Source organism: Drosophila serrata, unplaced genomic scaffold, assembly GCF_035046125.1.
Source record: "Drosophila serrata isolate PLE 108 unplaced genomic scaffold, ASM3504612v1 contig_217, whole genome shotgun sequence".
In the NCBI taxonomy this organism is placed as follows: Eukaryota; Metazoa; Arthropoda; class Insecta; order Diptera; family Drosophilidae; genus Drosophila; species Drosophila serrata.
In genome coordinates this window covers 963,986-989,135 of record NW_028257115.1, presented here as the reverse complement: position 1 = coordinate 989,135, position 25,150 = coordinate 963,986, and the positions used below count along the sequence as shown (strand labels likewise).

Here is a 25,150-nt window from a genome sequence, read left to right as displayed (position 1 = left end):
AATACAATTTAGGAATATTTGCTCATCCTAAAACATTTATTCAACTAATCTATGAAGCACAGCTTCTCAAACAATTTAAATACAAATGATTCTGGTGTTAATTTCAACTTTGACCTAAGGGAAAATATATAACTTATTAACAATTACATAAAGCGTTACTGTAGCATAATTAGGTAAATAAAGTATAACTTTTCGTGGTAGATTAGCTTAACAAATAAGATTTAAATGCAATTAAGCAACATTTTCTCATCACAGAAACTTTCTTCCATCCAATTAATGAAGCACAGCTTCTCAAACAATTTAAATACAGATGATTCTTGTGTAAACTTCAACTTTGAAATGATGGGAAAAGGGATTTTCTTGGGGTCTTGTTTGCATGAATAAACATAAACATTTCTTGCAATAAATCAACAATATACACATACACTCCTTGGATAGAAATATTTGTGAAAATATTTCTGCTAATTGCGAAAGGCACAAATCAAAAATGGAAGGGAACTTTTTGTTTGGTAAACGAACAGACAATAAATACAATTTGCATACAACAACATGAATGGCAAATAGTCAAAGCAAATCGTTTGTGCAAATTGGCTGCAATAAAGTGATTTATATTTTGCACATGTGTGAAATAATATTTGCCACCTTGGCAAAAAGGGAATATCTATCTATGTATCTGGGCATAATGCTATGCAAATAAATCCAACAATGCTACAAATATAGCCCCCCATTTTCTTGCCTCTCTTATCTGCAACACCAGGTGGCAAACGAAGCAGCCAAATAACTTGGACAAACACTGACTAGGGTCGTTGAGGTTGCAGGGGGGGGGGGGGAATTACCCCCTTTTTGCAGCTTTCTAAAAATATTTATATATATATGTATATATATCTATATGTGTAGAATGTAGGGATATTTGCATTGCAAACAAACGGAGGCAAACGCAGGTGCAAAATTAAAATAAATTTGCACGCAATTTCCAATTGAAAATTGCCAATTATTTTTGCTTACATTTCCCTCAGTACGATTTCTTTTTTTATTCCTTGTGATTTTTTAAGCAAACAAACGGCAAATAAATGCTAATACAGTGGGGTTCAATGCGATAGTAGCGATTTGTTGGGGTATATATTTAAAAGGGAATTTGTAATTCTTTTAGGAATGATTTTGGAACAAATTTAAATGAATTTTTATATTTTTAAAATTCAGATTAAGTGTTTTTGTATTTTATTTTACCTTGGACATCATAAGTTTTAAAATTTATAATCGAATAAAAATTTGCTTTGTATATAATAACAAATATTTTAGTTGAAAAGTTCTGTAAACACAAAGCTCTGTAACATTAGAAATTTCTTGGACTAACCAAAGTTTGAAAAACCCATAACTAAGTCAAAAATGCATTAATTTTAATTTGGAAATCTTTCCTATGTAAGGTTTTATTAGGTTAATAAAACTGCATACTCTATTTAAAATAAAAAAAAATAAAAATATTGACAATTTTTGAAAGTTTTAATGATGTAACCCCTTATAAAATTTTGAGAAATTTTCAAAATTTAGTTTTCAACCGGACATGGCTAGATCGACTCGCCTGATAATGCTGATCAAAAATATATATTATATTATAGGGTCGAAAATGAGTCGTTCACAAATTATAAGCTATTGACTTAAATTATAATACTCTGAAAGGGTATTAAAATAAAGTCTTTCAATTTATATTTTTTCTCGAAGCTATTATCATGTTTTTCTCTAGTAAAAAAGTTATTTAAGTTTTTTTTTAAACTAAGAATTTTATGGCTTAACCATAGCTTTTAAAAATTTGTATTTTTTTTAAATATTAACCTCCTACAATATTTTTTCTGATACAACCAAGGTTCTATTTTAATTCTAAGCACCCCAATCTCTCAAAGAGCACCCCATAAATATATGCATTGAAGTATTAATTAAAGTTTTGCAAACACACTGGCGAAAAAAACATTTGCTTAGACCTCGACAAGCAAGCTAAAGGCAAACAAACACAGAAATAAACAAACACGAGGCAAATGAAAAATCGTAAAGAAAGTAAATATAAATTATTTTCAACACCGCCGGAGGGATATGGGATCTTTTGGGTAAATGTTTTTCTAGTTTTTCCAGCTCGACCGTGCGTGTGTGTGTGTGTTTTAATGCATTTTCTTTCCCTCACTATTTACCCAGTTCATAAAAGTTAATTAAATTTTTATGATCGCCGTATTTGTTTCTTGGTAAAATAAATAAAACATGCCAAGGGAAGAAGATATATACAATATATATATAGACACGCACACGTATGGTATAAGAGATAGTGAGAGATTAGTGAGTTGCAGTTACAGCAACAGAAACAACAATACCAACGGCCAATGGCCCTGAGTTCCTTAGTTAACCCCCCTCTTTTTTCTCCGAGTGTTGAAAAGAAAATTGCGCGCTGAGTAAACAGCAATTAGTTGTGTCTCTGTGTGCGTTTATCTCCCTGTGAGTGTGAGTGTGTGTGTGTTCTTTGGGCATGTGTGCGTTACATTGCCTTGATAAGCAGCAAACGAAGCGAAATAAGGTTAAGTAAAGGTAAAAACCTTGGTGAGACAGTACACAAAACATATAATATAGTTTTGAAGGAAAACGATTATTTTGGGTTTATCATAAACAAAGGTTATAAAATTAAGTTTTTGAGGGTTTCTTGAAAGAAACAGAGCGTGTTAAGTATCTTTTTATTGCAAGGATTATCTTGGTAATAATATTTAATTGTTTCTTCAGCTTTATTTATAAATTTTAAAATATATTTTTCAAGAAAGGAAATTAACTTGCAGTTCCCAACTGAACTATAGGATTATATCGGCAATCTATGACAACTAAACTTCAAATATTACAAATCTTTGAATTTATATTTATAGACATTTTCATATGCAAAAATTTGCAAAAAATCCAAATTTTAAAAACTCTTAAGTAAGTCAAAAATGTATTAATTTTAATCTCGGAAAGTAGTCCTATGCAAGTTTTTATGAGATTTAAAAAACTGCTTACTCAATTTTTAATTTACATTTTTGACGATTTTTGACAATTTTAACGATGTTAAAAAAATGTCGAAACGATGTCGAAAAAATTTCAAAAATTTATTTTTTTACCGGACATGTCTAGATCGATTCAGCTGTTGATGCTGATCAAGAATATATATAATTTATAGGGTAGGAAATGAGTTCTTCATAGTGTTTTAAGCTTCTGAGTAAAATCAAAATACCTCAAATATGAAAAAAACAAATCCGGCAATCTTCGTTTATTTTTGATATTAACTATTATATTTTGTACATTTTTATAAACGTATTAACCCATTTCGAGTTTTAATCATAATATTTTTCCTTTAACTTTTATTTATATATTTTTAAAGTACAGAATATATCTGTATATGTTAATTAAGTTAATTATTATTTAACCCAAACTATTATTGTTACCAGGCATAACTATTTTCCTTCAGCTCCTCCTCTCCACTATACCCGTCCCACTTTCACGCTGATAAGAGAGCCATCATATAACACCTCTCCTCCCCGCTGTCTCCCTCTCCTTGTGCGTTTTTTTTTATAGTGTGCTCATAAATTACACACATAACAAAGTATACAATATAAATTATTTACATGTCCCCAAAGTCAAAGTCTGCTGATAAGGCGGAGGGAATGAGAGGAAATAAAAAATAAAAACAAATCAACGGCAACAACGAGGCGAATGAAAATAAGACAAGGTGGGAGAGAAGAGAGAGGAGAGAGGAGAAAAAATAAATGGCAGGGAAAATAAAGAAAATGCAGCGGGTATAGTAAATATTGTAAATAAATCAAATATTAGTTATCGTTGATTTCCTTACACCACGAGCGTTTCTTATTTATTTAAAATGTTATCAACAAGCTATTTATCTAGTGTCATGTTCGGACTTAATTGGAAAATACTAAAAAAATAAATAGCTGAGGGAATGTATTCTTAAAATGAAATAAAATGAAATTTAGTTTAGAAAGATATCAAATTAAATTAAAACATCAAAGTAGAAGGCAAATAAAAGCATTTTAATAAGCTTAGTCCAATATTAGGTAAATATTAAGATACAAATGGACTGCCAAAATTTGATTTCTGTTTTATAAAACCTATCAATCACCATTTGTACTACCAATTTTAACTTTCAAATGAAAAGAATCCAATTATTTAACTCAATGAAACCAATTTTCTTTTAATTGCTTGATCTAATGCATAAAGAGCATTCGTTCTTTGGCAAAAAAGCTGATTAAATGTTTACAATTTCAGGGTAGAGAACATATCCCTCAAGGAACACATCCCTTTTTTGCAAGGATAATGGTCTAGCAATTAAAGCAAATCCTTATCGGGCACATTTTTGCTTATGCGGCAGAATATTTCATTTCAGACCTTTAGTAGACTCTTGCAAGCACCATTTGCTCTAACGGCAAATGCAATTTCTATGATTGCATCCAGACATTGCCTGCATTTTCCATTTTCCTGCCGGAGGAGCCAAGCGGTGGTTTTTCCTCCATTCTTATGGTCGTTTTCCCTGTCCTTGCTCCCACTTCACTCCCTCTTTCCCCTGTCGGTTGAAACACCTTTGGGCTGCTCAAATATTTAACTTGTATTTCGTATTCATGCTAATTTTGCATTTTCCACAATTTTACCCAAAAACCCACTACTACTACGCCCCCTCCCATCTTCCTTGCGTGCCCAGAATGTTTCTTCTGGCATTTTCTCTTCCTGATGTCCTGCTTTATTCCATTCTATTATCCTGCAGCATTTTGGAATAGCTATGCCACTTTACACAGCAAAAAAGTGTGGTTCGTTTGTGATATATGTTAGAACCTCTTCAATTTTCTCGTCATAAAATATTAAATTAATATAAAAATAGTTGTAATCGTAGTTGGGTGTGAGTTTCGAAGTAATATTTTAACTAACTAAGTAAGTAAGTAGTAAGTACCTATGACCAGTAAATAACTATGATCAGTAATTAACTATAAGCAGGAAACAACTATGATCACTACTTAACTATTAGCATTAACTAACTATGACCAGTAAGTATCTCTGAACAGTAAGCATTAATGATCAGTTACTAACTTTGAACACTAATAAACAATGACTTGCAACTTTTGTTACACAACACATATCCGAGTCTTGGCTGGCAGAAGTCACTTCGTTCCGGGGATGTTTGAACCAGTTGGGAATCATATGCACAGATGTGCGAGATTTGTTTTGGAACAAATTTAAGCTATTTGAATGAAACTATGCAGTTATTCTTTTATATAATTTTACTGGTATATAAATCGAAGCATCGCGAATCGGTGGACTATATATATACATATATGTATAGCCGATATAGGAACAATCGGAAAACTTTAAGGAAATTATATATAACTTTTCCAGTTTTAAACAGATTTTCATTAAATTTGATGTATAGCCATTATATATTAATCTTAAATTTTGTGTATAATTTTATGATAATCGGACTACTATATCATATATCTGTTATATAAAAGTTCGTTAAAAAAATGCTGTAAGCTTATGGTATTTACTCAGGATCAGATCAGTATTGAGTTTTTTAGTATACAAAAAAGTATTACAAATATTTAAATATTTAAATATTCTAAATAAATTTTCTTTCTACCCATTATTGTCTCAATTTTCTTGCAGTGTCCTTCTGCTGGTGGCTCTTGAGATTCTGTCTGGACTACACTATCTCCGTACACACCCGCACACCCGTATAAGTAATTGCAACTACTGCTGGGTGTGTGTGTGTGCTCTAGGTGTGTGTTTGTGTGTGCAGTGTGTGTTTGCTGTAATTGTACGTGTCGAGTGTGCGCCGTTGAGCAGGCTACACTTTATTTTCCTCTCTTTTTTCAGCTGTCTTGTTAGCATGTGTCGAGGGCTCCATCTCCATCTCACTCTTACCCAAGGGTGTGCTGTGTGTGTGTGTTTGGTGTGTGCCTGCAGTGTGTGTGTGTGAGTGTGTTTTATTCAATTTAGCTTTCAATTAGGCTGCAATTGTTCGTCCGTTGCTTGAACAGTTGCATTCTTAAACAGCCTCGCCTTAACCAAAACCAAAATCGAAATAATCCAAAAGGCCCGACATTTGCCCCCAAAGAAAATGCTGAACGACGACGACGATGACGACTGACTAATTCAATTTACGCCCTCTGAATTATTAAATTCTCAGTTAGTCAATTGGTTGCTTTTCATCAAGCCAACATTGATTGCAGTAGTCACTCACTGCCACTCACTTTGGCATCATCATCATCATTTTGATTGCATATTTGCGATAAATTAAATTGGAAAAAGGCCAGTGGCCTCCAGTACATAGTACTGAAGAAGGATAAAGTGGGGAAAGCTATTTATAATCAGTGCTAGGTACTATTCTGGATTTAGGATAATACATTTGGTACAAAATAAAGTTGTACCTAGAAAGGAAAGTAAATGGAATTAAAGGTACAATGAAAATATTGCACAGAAGAAGGATAAATATTGTACAATCTCCTTTTAATTTTTCTGTAATTATGTATCAGTAAGTTATGATAGAATTTTAAAGAGAATATCCTTAGGTACTTAACTATCAATTAAAATTCAATTTAAAAATAGTGTTACTAGGGAGCAAAAAAATACTTCCTCAAAGATACCAGGATAATCCTTAAAAATCACTCAAGCCACAAAAAAAATACTGAATACTTTTAAACAAGTTATTATGCTTGACCTAAGTAGAGTTTAAATGTATTTAAACATAAATCAGAATTCACTTTTATAAGAATATAAATATTTAAAAAATCCTAGCTTTATCCTTATATAAAAAATCATTTTAATAAAAATAAGAGTACCAAGCTGAGGTAACTAATATTTATAAATAAGTACCCATTCATCACTGCGTTACAAAGCATTTTACTGGCCGGGTAATCAATAGAGCAAATATTTGCAAAATCGCGAAAAGAAAGAAAATCAAGCAGACTACATCCCGAAAAAGTCATTTGGAAATGGATGGAAATGCTCGTTACATAATGCATTTCGTTGCGCTCCGCCCTCGCTTTTCTTCCCCTTTTTTTATTTTTTCTTTTTTTTAAGGAAACTTGTTTGGATGCTATGTGTGTGTGTGCCTTCTCTTTCCTTTTCCCCTACATCTATCTCTGTCTGCTGTGCTCTGCTCTGCTCATTTTTTGTATTTTTCATTTTTTTTTGTGCAGCGTCAGCTTCGTGCTGGCTTGTTTTTGTTTTAATTATTGCCAGGCATGCCATTAATTTTGGCATGTCGAGTCGTTAACGAATTCCTTGGCAGTTCTCTCTTTTTTTTCCTTTCCTTATTTATATATATATATATTTCTTCTTAGCTCTTCTCTGTTTTTTTCTTTACTCTTATTTTATATTCTTTATTTTTCCTTGTTTTTTCTGACACGCCATGGCATGCTTTATTATTTTCTTCTATTGTTCTCCTTTTGTCTTTAATTTTCTGAGTTGTTTGCTGTATCTTTAATCTGTTTTTAAGCAGGCATCGCTAATTGTTGCATATTTTGTTTGCTATTTTTTTTTTAAGAAAAAATTATTGTAATTACTTATGCCTCTCACTCGCTCCACAGACTGCAGCATTTTATTTTCTATTCGAGGAGAGTCCTCGAAAGACTTTTGGCATCGCCATCGTCGTGACAAAAGTTAATTACAAAGTTTGCAGCGCGGAAACTGCCAAATGAACACGAACAAAGCGTTGCCCCGAAAAGCAGATACTCGGTGGCATGCAACAGCAATTGCAGCAGCAACAACATTGTATGCAACTGCAGCAGCAGCAGCAGCAACAGCAGCAGCAACATTGAATGCAACAGCAACTGCAACACATTGAAAACGATACAAAATCCATTCATACAGACAGAAAAAATATTTAACTAAGTGACTTTTTAATTAAGTTAATTATTTTATTACCAAAAATTTGAATTATTTTGAAATAAGAAATATACTAATTATCAAGATGATTAAGGAAAGGCATTCGAATTTTAGTCAGAAGCTTGTAAAACAGTAAAGGATTCATTTCCGACCCTATAAAGCAAATATTTTCTTGATCAGAATCGACTGGCGAATCGATTTTAATAAGTTTGGAAGAAAAACAATTTTTTCGAAAATTTGAAAATTTTATAAGGGGTTACATCGTTCCTTTTTTCCAAAAATGCCAAAAAATTAAATTTTTAAAGTTTTAAAACTGAGTTTGCAGATTTGTTAACCATATAAAGACTAGCACAGAAAACTTTGCGGATTAAAAATTTATGCATTTTTGGCTTAGCTATGATATTTGAAAAAATGTGATTTACTCAAAAAATTGGCATATAAAAACTATTATTATTAATATTATAAAATATTATTTATTTAATATACCTAGAATGCATATTTTTAGGTATTCTTGGTAGTATACGAAGGCCAAAAGACATATATGTATTTTGATCTGTTAACAAAGCTTAATAAATAAAGTATATAACATTGCTCTTAAAGATACAGTTTCTTTGTAAAATTTATTTTATAAGCATTTAAATATTTTATATTTAATATAAAACTCATTATTTCTTGGCTCTTTCTGCTCTTATAAATCATTAAGCCTGACTAGTAACATAAATATTTAGCATTAAATGTTAATTGTATCATAATTTCCACTTTCTTTCTGCTTTTACTAATTACTTAACAGTTTCTGCCAGTGCATTGAACATATAGAGAATATCCAAGCAACGTCACAGGCAGTTAGGCATTGTGGATATATATATATATTTTGTACTAAACACACACACACCTATGGGTAGGGAATTGGCACACACCACACACACACAATCGGGCCAAAACAAGTGACTGGATCGCATTGTACAATAGAAAGTTAGCACAGCTCGTTGAAACCCGGCTTTTTGAGACAGGAATGGGAAATGGAAAATGGAAAATCGTAATGGGGAATGGGGAATGAGACGGGGGATTGGGACTTCAACTGGGACCTCAACTTGTTGGATTCGCAGGGAAGATTGTCTACATCCGACAGTTGGACGACAGCCGAAAGCTTAACATTACAAAAAAAGCGATCGCAAAAGTTGACACTAGTGTGAGAAATTTGTCATGATCTGAAATTGCAGTGAAAATTGAGAAACTAGAGAGGAAATTCCTTAAAGAGATGGGAAAAAACAAAAGGAATGTCATAGAGGAGTGTGAAAATATATAATAACAAAATTATAGAAAATAATTAAGTGAAGTAGAATAAACCTAATCACAATTTCTCTAAAATCTTAACAAAGTTAATTGAAGCATTAAGACAAAAGCTTCTTTGGTATAATTAACCTAAGCTTACATACATTTGCAATTAGTTGTATCTCAAATGTATTCTTGTATTTTGTGACTTATGTTAAGAAGACTTCCGTTCAATTAATCTTAATATCTTGGTCCTGTGAACACTAACTTTACCACAAAATTTGCAAATGTCCAAAATTACCCATTATTATTTGAAATGGAAAACTCATTAAGGTGGAATATTACAATTTATATGCCAAATAGCTGGCTGGCTGTTGCCTTTAATTACTTTGGCTTACACGCACACAAAGTAGCCAAAAGTACTCAGAAGAGGCGTTGCTTTCGTTTGGCAGCTGCTGCAAAGTATAAACAATTATGCTAAAATGCAATATTTACGGCCTCGTCGACTGTTATGCTAATCACGTTGTTTATGCTGTGCGAGAGTGTGTGTGCAATGGCTGTTGTTCTGTGTGTTGCTGCTGCTGTTGTGTGTGTGTGCATTGTCGATTGTATTTGCATACAAATTGCAATGTAGATGAAGAAGCAGCAACAGCAGCAACAACAGCAGCAGCAACAACAGCAGCAGCAGCAGCAACAGCAACAGCAACAGCAACAACAGCAGCAACAGCAGCAACAATGCAGGAACAAGTCTCGCATAATTACAGGCAGAAAAGCCAAAGAAGGAGCTGATTTTTGCTGGCCAACATAAAATGAAAATATTTCTCATTTTAGTTTCTAGTTGCTATATATAAACATATATATTTGCCATAATATAAGTTAGCAAAGTTGGCCAAGATTTTCGAGGGATTTTAATTGAACAGAATAATGAATTTCTGTTTACCGGGTATTCCATGATCTGCTTTTTGTGTTCTTTTTGTTGTTATCATGTTTTTTAACCAACAATTTTATGTTATTTAATTTAAACTAAAGAAATATGTTTGCAATTTCTTCTTTTGTCCTGATAAACAATTTTAATTGAGTATTGTCTGCGATAAGTAGCTACCTCGAATTCATGTGATTGGGAAAAGTAAATTAAAGCCAACAGCAGCAGCAGCAACATCGGCAGCAACAGCAGCAACATCGGCAGCAGCAGCAGCAACATCGGCAACAACATCAGCAATTGCTGTTGTTTTTGCCTCATCGCTTATTTATCCTTTTTAGCTGCACGCGATGATTTAATGCCTTGTGCCACTTCATTTTCAGGCTATGCTGGCCATATTTAAATTATTATTATGCCAGGCCATATAACAGACAACAACAACAAAAACATAATTAAAAACTTGTCTTCAATTGCCATAAATTCATGTCAAAGAATCTCGTTACAAAGTTGCCAAATAGTACAACAATTTCAGTACTGCCCCGCTCTGCTTTCGTTATTATTATTACTATTTTTTTAACAACAATCTCTTTGGCAGGCCGGCCTGAAAATTGAAGTCATTATTATAATACTAGTTTCTGTTATTTTTTTCTATACATATCTCTATATATATTTTTTTTCTTCTTTATTTTGTTGGTGGTAAGCGTTTGTGGCGCATAAACTAAACTAGTTTTGTGGCTTTGTGGCCGCGATTTGGCCAAGTGGAAATGTAAGTATTTGCAACAGTTTTTCCCCGCACTAGATGGTTGGCACTTTGGTTATTAGATCAACGTGGCTAATTGCCCGCAAATAAAGCAAATATCTACAGAGAGAGAGAGGTGTGTGTAGTGTGTGTGAGTCATGATGAATGGGCAAGCTTTTAACTCTTTTTAATTTCTTATTTTTTTGCTTAAACGGAAATGCCAAACTGGCAACTCAATTTGAGAGCCATCTTTAGGGGTAAATAAAAGTTAATTTTTTGCCATGAATCACATTTATGTGTTTTAATTGTTTGCATATTGCGTATATATAATATTTTGTTGCCTTTGGCAAATGGCATTTATTATTATATTTTGATGGGCTGCCAGCGTTTAGTCATTTAATGAGTAAATTGTTTTGCAAATCAATTGAAAGTTCAATTAAGTGTTTTTCTAATGAATGATTCAGCGAAATATTTGCATATTTTAATCAATTAAATGGGATTTGCGGACCCCAAAGTTGCTCCATAATATCGAATTTATGTTAGATAATTGCTTAAAAGCCATAAATTATTCTTTAATTAGTTTGCTTTAGCAAATGGTACCATATATTTCTTAGCTAACTGGTTTCTATTTAATTAAAATTAATTGTATTTAATTTATATATTTTTGTGTTAGGTTTATTATGGTTTTATTTCTGAATTTGCTTGCTTTTATTTGTATTAAAATTTGGCTCACTTACTGATAATTTACTCAATTTCCTTTATAAATTATCTCCTGTTTTATTTCCTTATTTTTTTTTTTTTTTTTGTATTTTGTTCAATTTGTCTTCATTTACTTTGCATTTTGTGCACACTTCCCTTCTGCACGATTATTGATTTACATTCGCTTTTTTTTACCCCACTCAACATTCATTTTGCACACCTGTGTGCCACGCCCCCGCTGCCCACGTGCCTCCGTTGCCTCCCCCCTTCTGAAATTGGCAACGTCATCGGTTACCAAGTCCGAGAGAACAACAAAATAAACAACGAATTCAAAATAAATACATTTTTTCCCTCGCTTTTTTTTTGCTTGGCAACGCGAAACGAAAAAAATACACAAAAACAACTGACAGAACAAAATGAATTCGTAAAAAATAAAACCACAAAAAATATAAGGCACAGATAGAAAAAAAATTGTTATAAATTTGAATTATTAATTAAATTCAAGAAAGACAAGAGCATATCTGTTAAAGTTTTAGATACATTGGAATGGTAAATGGTTATAATTAGTTTGATTTTAAACAGGTAAAGCATTATTTATTACTTTACTTGTTATAATATATATTTTGTAAAGAGTATTTTATTTATAATTTATTAGTTAATACAAACATTTTTCTCTGTACTAAGACCTTAAGTATTAAACAACAAAGTAATCAGGAATGATAAATATTCATAAGCTATTAAATATCAAATACAAGTCAATTCATTTCCAGTAATATATTTATATAGCTTTTTTTTTTCTTTCTATAAACTAATCAATATTTATTTCTGTGTACAATTAATTCACAAAGGTAACACCAGCAAAAAAAATGCGAACAGATAAACACCAAAAAAAGAGCAAAAAAACGGCACGTGAGTCGGCGTATCAATAGCCAAAGGCCAAAACCCCTTCCTCACCGCATACTGGCCTTTGGCTAAGCAAATAAAAAAATAAAATAAAATACAAGAACTACACAAAAAAATACATTAAAAAAGGCAACAAAATAATGGCAAAAAAACGAAGGTACATACAAGTTTGCAAGTGTTGATGAATGATGTTGCTGCAGTTGTGGTTGTCGTTGTTGTTGTTGATGTGTTGTTGTGTCGTTGTCAAGTGCATAACAACAATAACAATAACAAAAAAAAAACAACACAAGAATTAACAACAAAAAAATAAATAACAAAAAAAAAACGTACTTAAAAAAAGAACAACAACAATTCTGCTGGCAACTACAACCAAATGACTCAATTTACAATTGTACAAAAAAATACGCGTTGTAAATTGTAGAAAATGTCAACGACAACAACGACGTCACAACACACACACACACATTTTTGTTGCAGTTTTTTTTCTTTAATTTCTTGTTGTTGTTGTATTTGTATTTGTTGTTATGTGAATGTTAAATTTTCATTGTTGTTGTTGTTATGTGTAGTTTAAAGTTTTGCTTGTATTTCGCTCGAGCGTTGTGTGTGCTTTGCGTTTATTGAACTCGCTCAACGGCATGAGGTTAATTGACCTCGTGCTTAATGCAAAAATAAATATAATTTTTTAAACAGCAGCAGCAGCAACAACAACAACAACAACAAAAGCAACGTAAACGAAGTCAAATCGAGAGAGAAAAAAAGGGTCGCAGTTTGTGTTAAAAAAAAAAGAAGGTAAAGAGCAAAGCAAACAAGTCAAAATGAAAACACGTTTAAAGTGTTTAACATACAAAACTGATATGCGTAAGTATGTGAGTAGTGATATGTCTCTAGCAACCCCAAGAATATAGGGTATTAAAAGGGTTAATGGGGCAATGGTTTAAGCCTGGATTTAGTTGGGAAATATTTTAGAAAAACTAAATACCTGAGAACAAGAATTTAGTTTACTAATCTAAACTTAACAAACTCATAACTCAGCCAAAAAAGCATTAATTTTGAATCGAAAAGCGGTCCCATTTTAGTTTTCATTAGGTTAATAAATCTGCATACTTAAACTTAACATTTTAAAATAATTATTTTTTTGTAAAATTTTTGACCATTTTTAACATTTTAACCCCTAATAAAATCTTGAAAAAAATGAAAAATTTGTTAATCTATCGGACAGGGCTAGAACGACTCGGCTGTTGATGCTGATCAATAATATATGTATATGATTTATAGGGTTGGAAATGACTCTTTCCATGTGTTTTAAGCTTCTGACTGAAATTATAGTACCTTTAAAGGGTATATAAATTGATATTTTAATGCAATTTAATGTATAACTTTTTATACCAATTGTTAAAAGAAATGTTATTAAATGCATAAGTTCCTGAATATATCATAAAAGTTTTTGGTATTGTTTTGAACCTAGAAATATTTTAACAAATGTTTTGATACGGTTTTTAATCTAGAAAATATTTTAAAAGACTTTTTGATGTGTTTTTGAATCTAGAAAACATTTTAAAAGTCCTTTTATTCCGTTTAAAATGCTCTAAATATTGTGTTTAATATTAAATTATTAATTTTAAGTTTAGGAAATATTTTTAAAAAACTTTTGTTCCATTAAAACGTTATAAATTGTTTGAATAATATTAAAACCCCTTGAAAGGCATACCACTTTGTTTATCTATCTCAAAATAAAACTAAATGGCGTAACTTTTTGGGCCAAAATTTGTTGGCTTCATCACTGGAATTGCATTTACATTGGCCAATAACAATAATCCTGACACTCGAGTCTATTTTATATGCACGACACACTGCCACCCACCCACATGATATCCGTTGAATGGTTATTTGAAAAATTTCATTAACTCTAAGTCTATGCAAATGAGCCGTGAATTGACGGCGAAACCAATAATACTCGTACGTTCCATCCACCTGCCACACCCAAAAAATCATTGAACAATTTATTCTAAAAAAAGGCGAATAGCTGAGAATTATCTTGGATTATTTGCTTGTGCTCATTTCGAGTACTCTCCCCTCACTTTTTATTTTCTTCATCTTTTTTTATATATTCTTTGATGTTTGTTTTAAGCTAAAATAAAACAGTTGCCTACTTTTGGTTCATTGAACTGGCAAGCGTTTGGATAAATTAGAAACTTTCCGAAACTGAAATATATTTATGAATAATTTATAATTGAAATTTATGACCCAATAAAAAAGGAATCAAAAAATATAAAATATCTTAAGGGGAATTCACACTGATCTCATCAGAAGATTGCGATTTATTTCAATTCAATTTCAATTCCAATTAAATGTTACTTTATGAGACAATCAACAAAAAAAATTTGCCATAATAAATCTAAATCATTTTTTTGTTTTGAGTCAAGAGAAATAATGCCTTGCCATTGCCTGACATGCATAATTTATTTTGCTAAGGTTAATGCCTTAAAAAATAAGCTCAGTAAAGAAAGACATACAATAAAAAAAAAATTAAAATAAAGTGAGTTGAAAATGCAAAACAGCTTTTAATTATGCATAATTATTTCGGTTAGTTGGACGTGGCTTTGAGTCTAATTAAACACAATTAAAATGATTCTTTTTTTCTTTCTCTCTGACTGTGTACAAAAATGCAAATGAGGAAAAAGACGAATGATGAGGGAAGGAGGTTCAGTGACCGCCGAATAAGTGAACTTTTGGCCAAAAGAATTTTTGTTGCTCTTGAAAAAGGTCTTGAAGTTTGAAGTTTAAGTGGCGGATCAAGAGCTCCGATCATCCATTTATCCATTTAAGATTCAAGTGGAATCCTGCCTTAAGACCCTCGGGGATTTCTCTTGTCACATTTTTTTTGGGATTACATTTTTGGAATTACTTCAGCTTCTAAGCCAACTCAGCTCTGCTGCTGCTTTCTGGCTTATCCCACGTCATTAAGTTACTTAATCACTGTATTTAATTTCCTTACGGCCCGGAGAGCTCATTATCTCGTCGAGAGTTACTGGAGAGTAAAGTGGAGGAACCCGGTGTGTGAGTTGGAGCGTACTAAGTACAACAGAAAATATATATATGTATAAAAAATCCAAGAAATAAGCCAGTGCATGAATCACTCATACTACCTCCGATTCGGCCAGCTGGTTTTGGCCTTTTCTCTCTGCCTCGCTTTACCTCACTTTGTTTATTTTGCGGAAATGTTTTCCTTTCCTTAGAGCGTTTACACCAGAAACTCGTTTCACTAATTGGCCCCAAAAACAAAGAAAAAAAATGCGAATAAATTGGCGACAGACATTAAGTGACTTGTCTTGTTAGCCCGATTTCAATTCCACTTCAGATTCAGATCTCCCCCTCTCTTATTTCTTACCAACCGGCGATTTGGGTTAAACACAACATTGCAAATGTCCAGAACACTTACCTGCAAGGGAAAGCGAAAAAAAGTGTTAATTAGTAAAAGTCGGTGGGAATCAATAATAAGAGGTTATTAAATATTAAGGCTTAAATGCAGTTGAGGAGAGAATGTAATCGATATGTGGCCTCAATTAAAACTTATTAAAGTTTTATTAATTTCATATGTTTCAGGCAAAGTTTAAAGGTTGAAATAATGTTTGTGTTTTGTATATAAATAAAGATCTATGTAATAAATTCTATATTAAATTGAGTATATTTATACCATTGAAAGGGTATTATAATTTTATTCAGAAGCTTAAAACTATGTGAAGGAATCATTTCCGACCCCATAAATCATATATATTTTTGATCAGCATCAACAGCCGAATCGATCTAGCTAAGTCTGGTAAAAAAATTTTTTTGAAAATTTTTTTCATAATTTTATAATTATAATTCATATCTTTACAATTTTTAAAAATTGACAAAAAACTTAAATTTTTAAAATTCTAAATTGAGTTTGCAGATTTATTGCCCTAATAAAAACTAAGATATGACCGCTATCCAAATGAAAATTAATGCCATTTTGACTAAGTTACGATAATTTATAATTTTGATTTGTTGAACAAATTTTCATATCAAAAGAGATACTATTTTCCATATATTTTTTATAATTTTAAATATACAGTTTGACAGCGTTTTGTTTTAAATATTTCTATAAAACCAAAAACGTAGGCTCGCAAAAATAACCTCCGGTTATCAATTATCTTTAGATTAGCAAAGGATTCATTTTATATCCTTTATAATGAGTAAGATAATGGTCTCATTACTTGCTATAACTCCCTAGATAATCGATCATTTCTTTCCGTGTTCCGGATTTAGCTTGGGGCCCACATACATATAGTTCTCGTAATTATACCAATTGATTGCAATTTATAGGAAAATACTCTTTGGTAGAGCGAAGGCCAGTGCCTTGGCTGGGGACAAAGGAGCGCAAGGAGCGCAATAAAATAACCTCGGGTTAGTGGTTATCCTTGAAATAGTACAATGCCTGGCTATGTCGGAGGCTGCGACTGCGCTCTGCCAGCAAAAGATGCTGCAGTGCGACAGAGATGGGGCTATTCAGATGGAAAGAGATGGGGAGAGAGAGAAAGAGAGAGGGAGTCGGCATAAAACAGGCTCCAGAAAGAGAGGGCAAGCAACGAGGAACCTTAAAGAAGGGGGAGAAAAAAATGAGAAGAAGACAAACTGCTTTCAGATTGAGAATCAGATTTTTTTCTTCTCGTGCTTCGTTTTTTTTTGTTTTTCTGTTTTTTTTTTTTGCTTCTTTGTTCGCTGGCAAGAAGAAGGAACAAAAAAAAAAACAGAGGAAAAAACAAAGAGAAAGAAACTGAGCAGCAACAACAAAACTCGATTAACTCGACATTAATTTTAATTCGACATTTGCCTGTTTCTGCTTCTTCCTTTACCTTACTTTTCTTTTTTCTTATTTGTTGTTGCTTTTTTTTATTGTTTGCCTTAATTTTCTGTTTTTCTTATGTCCTCTTTTTAATGTTTGTTTGAGTTTTAAACCCCATTTTATGTGGAATTTCTTCAGATTTTTTTACAGAACCTTTACACGCAAAGAAATTATGTTTTTACAAGTATTTAAATATTTTAAGGAGTAAGAAAATGAAAAATATAAAATGAATTAGATTTAATTTCCAAGTCAAACTATTATTTTTAAATTTGATTTCATTTCCTATTTCTTAGTTTTTATAATTATTTTTCTCTCTGTAAAAGGCAATTAAATTCCGAGTTTTTTTGTTTTTAATTTGAACTTTTTCTTTGGTTTCTCTTTGTTTTATTTTTATTATCTCTTATTTTTGCCTCGAGTCTCTGCCAAAATGCAAAGTGTTTTTTATTAAACGAGTTCTATTTCCGTTTTTGGTTGACTTTAACGATGCGATCATAAATCATTGAAGGTTTCCTCTGTATTTCCACCTTTCAAATGAATGGATCCCCATGTTCTTGGACAGCAGATGCAATCAATGGGAGTCATAAAAATATATTTAAAAGCAATTCATATTTATATTAACGACTTCCCTTTTCGGAGGCCCAAAGGAAAGGAAACTCATTCTAATAGTAATCAATTGAGGGTTTCTGAAGAGGGCTTATTATGACTATGATTAAGTCATTTATTTAAGGCCCGCAGGTTGAAAGAGGCCATAAATAATACAGACAGAGTATTTATAGAAAATTAAATGAGTTAAGAGCCTATTATTAGATTATTTTTAAACCTATAACTATTATTTAAAATAATTAAAGACAGGGAAATATATTATAAAATTATAAATTATAATTTTTATGAGCTACTTTATTCAACAAAGCCCAATTAAATATACAAATTAAATTTGAATGACTGCCATAAATAAATAAAAAAAAAGAGAGTCAGATTCGAGGGAAATCCCCTTAAAGAAATTCCCATTAAAAACACCTGGGATATTTCCTATCAAAAATATATATTTTTCCCTCCACTTCCATCCATTTCTTCCGTCATATTTCACGATATTTTTGCCTTGAAACCCGAGACCATATCATACATCATATTACCAAATAGAGAACTCTTATCACTAGAACAACAGTTGCCTTCAACAAAATGTTTTATGGCACCCTCTTACCCTTATCAAAAAACAAAAAAAAAAAAAGAGCAGAGTTTTGGGTACAAAAATCTAGGGCAATTATTGTTTCACTCAATTAGTTTGTTCAATGCCGATTTGAGAAGACATTTCATTAATTCCGCCTTGCTCGCAGCGGAAGTTTCCAATTACCAGCGTACATTGTACACTTAGTGAGTCACAATAGTCACCAACTGAATCGGATAAAAGTCTATAAGCTATATAAACAACTTATACAGAGAGACAGGTTCTATATATTCCGATTCCTAGCCAAAAAGGCAATTAACAATTGAGGAACACATTGTTTATGGGGCCATGGAGTTAAGGCATTTTCGTTTAATTAGATTTACTTTAATGTCTCGAGGCTTAAGGGCTCTGCAAAAGAGATGCAGAAGAGCTTGGGAATACAACTTTGAGGGCCATAAATAACGATAATGCCTATAATTGCCAACAATTCATTATTATGGTAAGATAATTTGATATAAATGGAGTCTACGTGACCCCGACACACAGCACACACAGCCTCGAATGGAGACTCCACTCGACACCACTCTCATCCTCCCCATTAAATCTCGGATTCCACACACATACAAAAAATGGGAAAAATAAAACGTTAAAAGCAAAAAACAAGTAAAGAAGACGCTCCCAAGGTGTTGGAGTTGGAATCCTCCTTCCTCGAAAATGGCCCAAAGACTTGCCTCAAATCGTGGACACTTTTATGGCCACATTCGCCATGGCCGATGGGCGAATCAATTATTCCGACATCATTTCAACTAAAGTTATTTGGCAAAGAAATAAAAAGAGGAGGTCCCAGGACACCTTTTCTATTTTTATAGAATTTGGGACATTTCCATGTTAAATTAATTAATTAATAAAGCTTAAAGATATGAGAGAGGCAGTAATTAACAATGATCAGTAAGTATCAATAAACAGAAATTAACTATGACCAGTAAGTAACTCTGAACACTAAGTAACTCTGAACAGTGATTATCTATGACCAGTAAGTAACTCTGAACAGTGATTATCTATGACCAGTAAATAACTATGATCAGTAAGTATCTGTGACCAGTAACTATCTATGACCAGTAAGTATCTATTATCAGTTACTAACTTTGAACACTAATAAACAATGACTTGCAACTTTTGTAACACAACACTTATCCGAGACTTGGCTGATAGAAGACACTTCGTTCCGGGGATGTTAGAACTAGTTGGGAATCATATGCACAGACATGCGAGATTTGTTTTGGAACAATTTTAAGCTCATTGAATGAAACTATGGAGTAATTCTTCTATATAATTTTACTAGTATATAAGTCGGAGCATGGCGAATCGGTGGACTATATATATACATATATATATAGCCGATATAGAAACAATCGGAAAACTTTAAGAAAATAATTTATAACTTTCCTAGTTTTCAACAGATTTTCATCAAATTAGATATATAGCCGTTAAATTAAAAATCTTAAAATTTGTGAACGATTTTATGAAAATCGGACTACTATATCTTATATATACATAGCTCCCATACAAACGATCGTTTAAAATAGAAAAAAATGCAAAACGGTTAATTCTTTTCTTAACCAGAAATTTCTTTTTATATATTTCTACATTATATATTCCTCTAAATTCCATTCTCCGCTTCATTTTATCATACAAAAAAATTACCCCTAATTGTTTTTAAAAATAATTTTCCTATATAATAAAACCCCACAAACAGCTCAGCCCGATGAATGCTCTTTGGCTAATGGCATTTCCTGTTTCGATTTAGTTGCCAATCAGCCGATGACTTGAACTTTTTCCATGCACTTTTATACAATTTAATGCAATATAGGGTCTTATCCCCACTCTCTCCCTCCCCGTCTTCAGGGCTTAATTAGAGCTTGCGCTTTTATATCTCATTTCCTGCGAGGCAACAAAAGAAAATTCAATCAGCCAAAGCAGAAAAGATACATTAAGAAAATGTTAATTAAAGTACATATATAAAAAATAAACTATTTTTCGTATGGCAAACAAGTGAAAGGGGGGTTGGGTCAAGGAAACATAACTATTAATAAATTTAAATGGCAAAACATCATAGTGACCAGCATTAAAATATTTATGCGAATGTTATACAGAAATTGTTTTGTGGCAGTTTCGGAATTTAAAAAATAAACAGAAAATCAAATATGCAAAATAGGTAATAAAAATATCACAATTTGTGTGTTTTTTTATTAGCAAATTAGAGAGTCATTATACTTCTTATAAATATTTTAAAATAATGTATTTTAATTCACAATTTAAGGGGTACTTTGAAGTTCCTCACTTCATTTGCTAACCATTTACTTAATTAAAATAAATGCAAATGAAGAAACCATAAAGTTGAAAGTTTATTTACATTGTTATTGCAATTTTTGTGATTGTCACTTGAATTGTTATTTGCCGTTGTTGTTACTGCGGTTGTTATTTATTTTTATTTTTTATTTCTTTGCTTGCAGTTTTTTCCTTGTGGGATTTGTAGCTTTTGCAGCTCTTGTGGCATTTTGTTGTTATTTTTTGACTTGCGGGTCCCCCATTGGCATTAAATGAAAATTTATTTCACTCGTTGTTTGTAGATGTGAAAATTGTTTCTCATGTGGAAAAAAACTATTTTTGCACCGAAACTAAAAGGAAGTGAAGTAAAGAAAATTTAGTTGTGGACGAAGGAAATGTGTCAATTAAATTTGAAGTCTGACAGCAGTTGGCCTGGCCATTGACTACAAAGTATCTAGTAGATGTATCTCCCACCATCTCGGGCCTCAGTCAGCTTTCTTTGCCAATTTGCAATTTGCATTTTGCATTTCTCGTGTACGTCTCCAATTTGTTGGCCATATTTGTGGAAAATAAAATTAAACTGCAGTTTAAACAAAGCAAAAATTAAAAGCAAATATTGCCCAGCCAAAGACAGTGGAAGAATGAGAAAGAGAGAAGGAGCGACACATTTACATATGCAAACATCACATAAAATGTTTTCAGCCCCCCCTTCGGCCACGCCTCTTTTATGCACTGGGAGAATATTTATAGAATTATAAATTTATAGTAAGAAAATATATATTTTTGGTATAATACATCTGTGTACGAAGGAGCTTAAATATGCTTTGGATTAAATATTCTTATCAAAGAAATAAAATAGTTTTATTCCATATTTAATATATTTCCTTTATTAGAAATACTTCTCTATAAGTCTTGCATATTTAAGTATATATCTTTTTATATCCTAAACTAATTTTGTATAATTTTTCTATATATATTTTTTCTCTCTGCACATCTCCTTGGGTTCAGAGTGTCTTCGGTTTGAGTTTTTGCCCCATGCCGTCTGAATCTTTGGGTCTTGCCTTGGACGCTCTGCAGGAATTTTAATAAACGAATGTCAATATTTGCCCAACATAAAGCAGAAAATACAACGAGCTCCGGGGATGGATTCACAATTGTGTGTAGCTGTCGTTGGAGTGAAAGCTGCTGTGGAAAAATTGGGGGAAAACCAAAGGCCCTTCTTACATAGTACCTAAAGTCAGTCCTTCCTGTGTTTTTGCTTGAATTTTCTATATATATTTTTTCTGCAACTCCTTCGATTTGGGCAATTCAATTAATCGGCAATTGGAATGCAATTGCTGTCACAGGTGTTGGAATCGATAAGCTAAGCCACAAACTAGAATTCCTGTTGATTTTGCCTATGGAGAGAATTTATTTGTGGAACTGTTAGGTAGCCCATAGATTGAGGCAATTGCTTTTATTGTCTGTCATTTAGTGTGTTAATAAATGTAGAATTAAGACAGAATTTAGCTTATGTTCAAGTTTAATTTGCAACTAGAAATTTCCATCTTTAAGCAAACTAAATCTTTAATTTGCTGCCCAAGCAATTGTCTGTAAATTCGATTCCAGGTAAAATTCTCCTGATAATCAACCTTTGCATAAGGTTCTGGAATATGCAAACAAGTAAACAAATGCCAAGGCAGTTGTGTTTCCATATCTATGCATCCATCACAGAAGATACTATTGGTTTTTGGTAGGAAAAACCAAGGAGAGGAGCGGCCAAGAGTAAACATTCCTGGGGTATAGATTACAAGGCAATCACCTAACACCTGAGCTAAGTCTCTGATAAGGCACAAACTATCCATTTCGTTTTACCTTCCTTCCATTTTTTTTAACCATTTGTCGATATATGTTTCTGAAGGCACAGGGAGAAAAATTATAAAGAAATGTGGATGTTTCAGGAAGAATTTTAGGATATTTTTAAGATGGGACTTTTGAAATTTTATTAGAATATTTATTTCTTAGAACTTTTAAGAAGAAAATGTTGTTATTTATTTTATTTACATAGTTGGAAATATTATTAATAGGAAACTGAGCTTAAAAGTTGACTTTTGCTAGGCAACATTTTATTAAAACCTGTTTAAATATTTTGTTATAATTATTGTGACTTATTTAAGTAAATGAAAATCTATATTGAAGTCAGTTTACCTTTAAAATAATTATATTTTCCCAAGAATCCTTCTTTTTGTACCTTTTTTTGTAAAGTGTAAGTATTGCCAAGTGTTTCCCATTTTGTATCTTTTTCTCTCTGCACCTCAACCAAAAAAAAAAGGAAAGAAAACCCCATACAAACGCACTCGATAATCGTTAGCAGTTATCATGGTTTTTGGCACTACAAGACAGCTAAAAAAAGGCTTTAAAAAACGACACATACTCTGACGTATGTATATATATACAGATATAACCAGAAGAAGTGCTTTGGCAACACTTCGGGCCAAGAAAGGGCACTCGATCTCGGTCTTGCAGAAAAAACACTTAACTATATAGTGTTTTTTTTTTGTTTCTTCTACGATTTTTGCTAGCAAAGCCTTCGCTGCTTTATCAATTTGACACATTGACGTTGAGCGCTGAAAGTGCATTAAAGTAGCTGGCAGGATGCATAAGATACAAAGTGTAACCTGAAAGCAAGTTTTTCACTTCTTTTTAGATTTTTCCTCCTGGGGTTTTTCTTATTTTTTTTCCTGAATTGACACCTGACCCGATTCACGGTCAAAACCGATGACAAATTGTGGAAATAGAGAGAGAGGAAGCAGGGGAAGAGATGAAGATCTGCTTGTTAGCGCTTTTGGCATTGTTTGTGCACTTTTCTTGTGCCTTTTTCCTAGACTTATTTTTCGTTCTTTTCTTGTATCACTATTTTTCCCCCTTTTTCCACAGTTTTCCACTGCTTTGCCCCCCTAGTTTAGTTGGTTTTTGCACGCTTTTTCGGTTTCTTTTTTTAGCCAAGTCATGGAGAGCCGCATTTCTCACATCAAAAGTGGGGATATGCAGGGCACAAGGGGTCGGTAGTACTCTGTACTCAAAGCCCAGACTTAAGTCTATGGCCACCAGACAGGATATGAAAAAGTGTCGGTGTATAATGGGCAAAAGTCTAAGATATATACACACACAGCACAAACAAAACAAATACCAGAGTGCAAATAAAGATGGTAAAATGCACTTAAACTCAAGTGAACTCCAAGGCACAGAGAAAAAATAGTTAAATGAAACTAAAAAGAAGTATATAAAAATCAATTTATTTTTTCATTTTTCAATTAATTCCAATCAATTTTGTACTTTCAACTCTTTCTATGACTCACTATTATTCATGGGTAATTTGTCTGAGTTTTTATTTGTTTATTAAGACTAGTTTATCGGCTGTGCTATCTTAACCATAGATAAAGAATATTTCCTTATCTGATTTATTGCTTTTGTGCAATTTAAAAATTGAGCATTACGTAGCTTTTAATAACCAGGAAAGTACAAAAAATATACAGGGTTATCTTTAGAAATTGATTCCATTTTTTATCTCTTTATGGTTTTTAATAAAGATTGGTTTATTTGTATTACTTATTTTTGAATACATTTCTTATCTGATTTATGGGTTTTATATAGAAACCAAATGAAAACTGTTCTATTTACTTGAACAAGTTATGGTGAAATTAAATATCTTGAAAACTACAAAAAACTGCTTTATCTGGGGGTAAATTCCCAAATGAAGATTAAGAACTAGAGTGGACTTTCTTCTGAAATAAATACAAAATAGTCTGAATTATTTATTTAAGTCTCTCTGTGACATTATTTTTAATGACAAGTATTAACCAAGTTTGGAGCTCTTAGTGGAGCATTAAGGCCTTGTCTCTATAAGGTCCACTGGGCCAAATTGTTGGCCATAATAACCAAAAGGCAGTGTAATAAATTTTAAATAATTACCTATTAAGGCTTTACTTTGCCCGTTTGTCTGTTACGTAAACATGAATCATCCGCACTTACATATACTATATACATATACTTGATGTACAGATGTACAGATATATGTATCTATATATATATATACAACTTGGTTTTGTGGCCATAATGGTCTCAAAGCAAAGAGGAAGCAACATGGGGAAAATGTTCGCTCGAAATTGCTGTAATTTATGATGATGTCCTAGATTACATTGCAAAATTGTTTTCTTTCGATTACAGTTGCAACAAATAGAGTCTTGAATATATATATTTAACTCTAGGTTAGGTAGAGAAAAATTAGAAAAATTAAATTAAATGTAAATATAGTAAACGTGTAGCATAAATCCATGCGTGACAGTTTTTTTTAGGTCCCCCTCTCCCTCTTCCACACATAAAACC

At 32.1% G+C, this 25,150-nt stretch overlaps 1 protein-coding gene across 10 annotated transcripts in view; it reads right to left on the bottom strand.

The window, feature by feature from the left end:
• Positions 1 to 25,150, bottom strand: part of Tet (Ten-Eleven Translocation (TET) family protein) — a 118,237-nt gene that overhangs the window by 12,379 nt on the left and 80,708 nt on the right. The window lies entirely within an intron of this gene.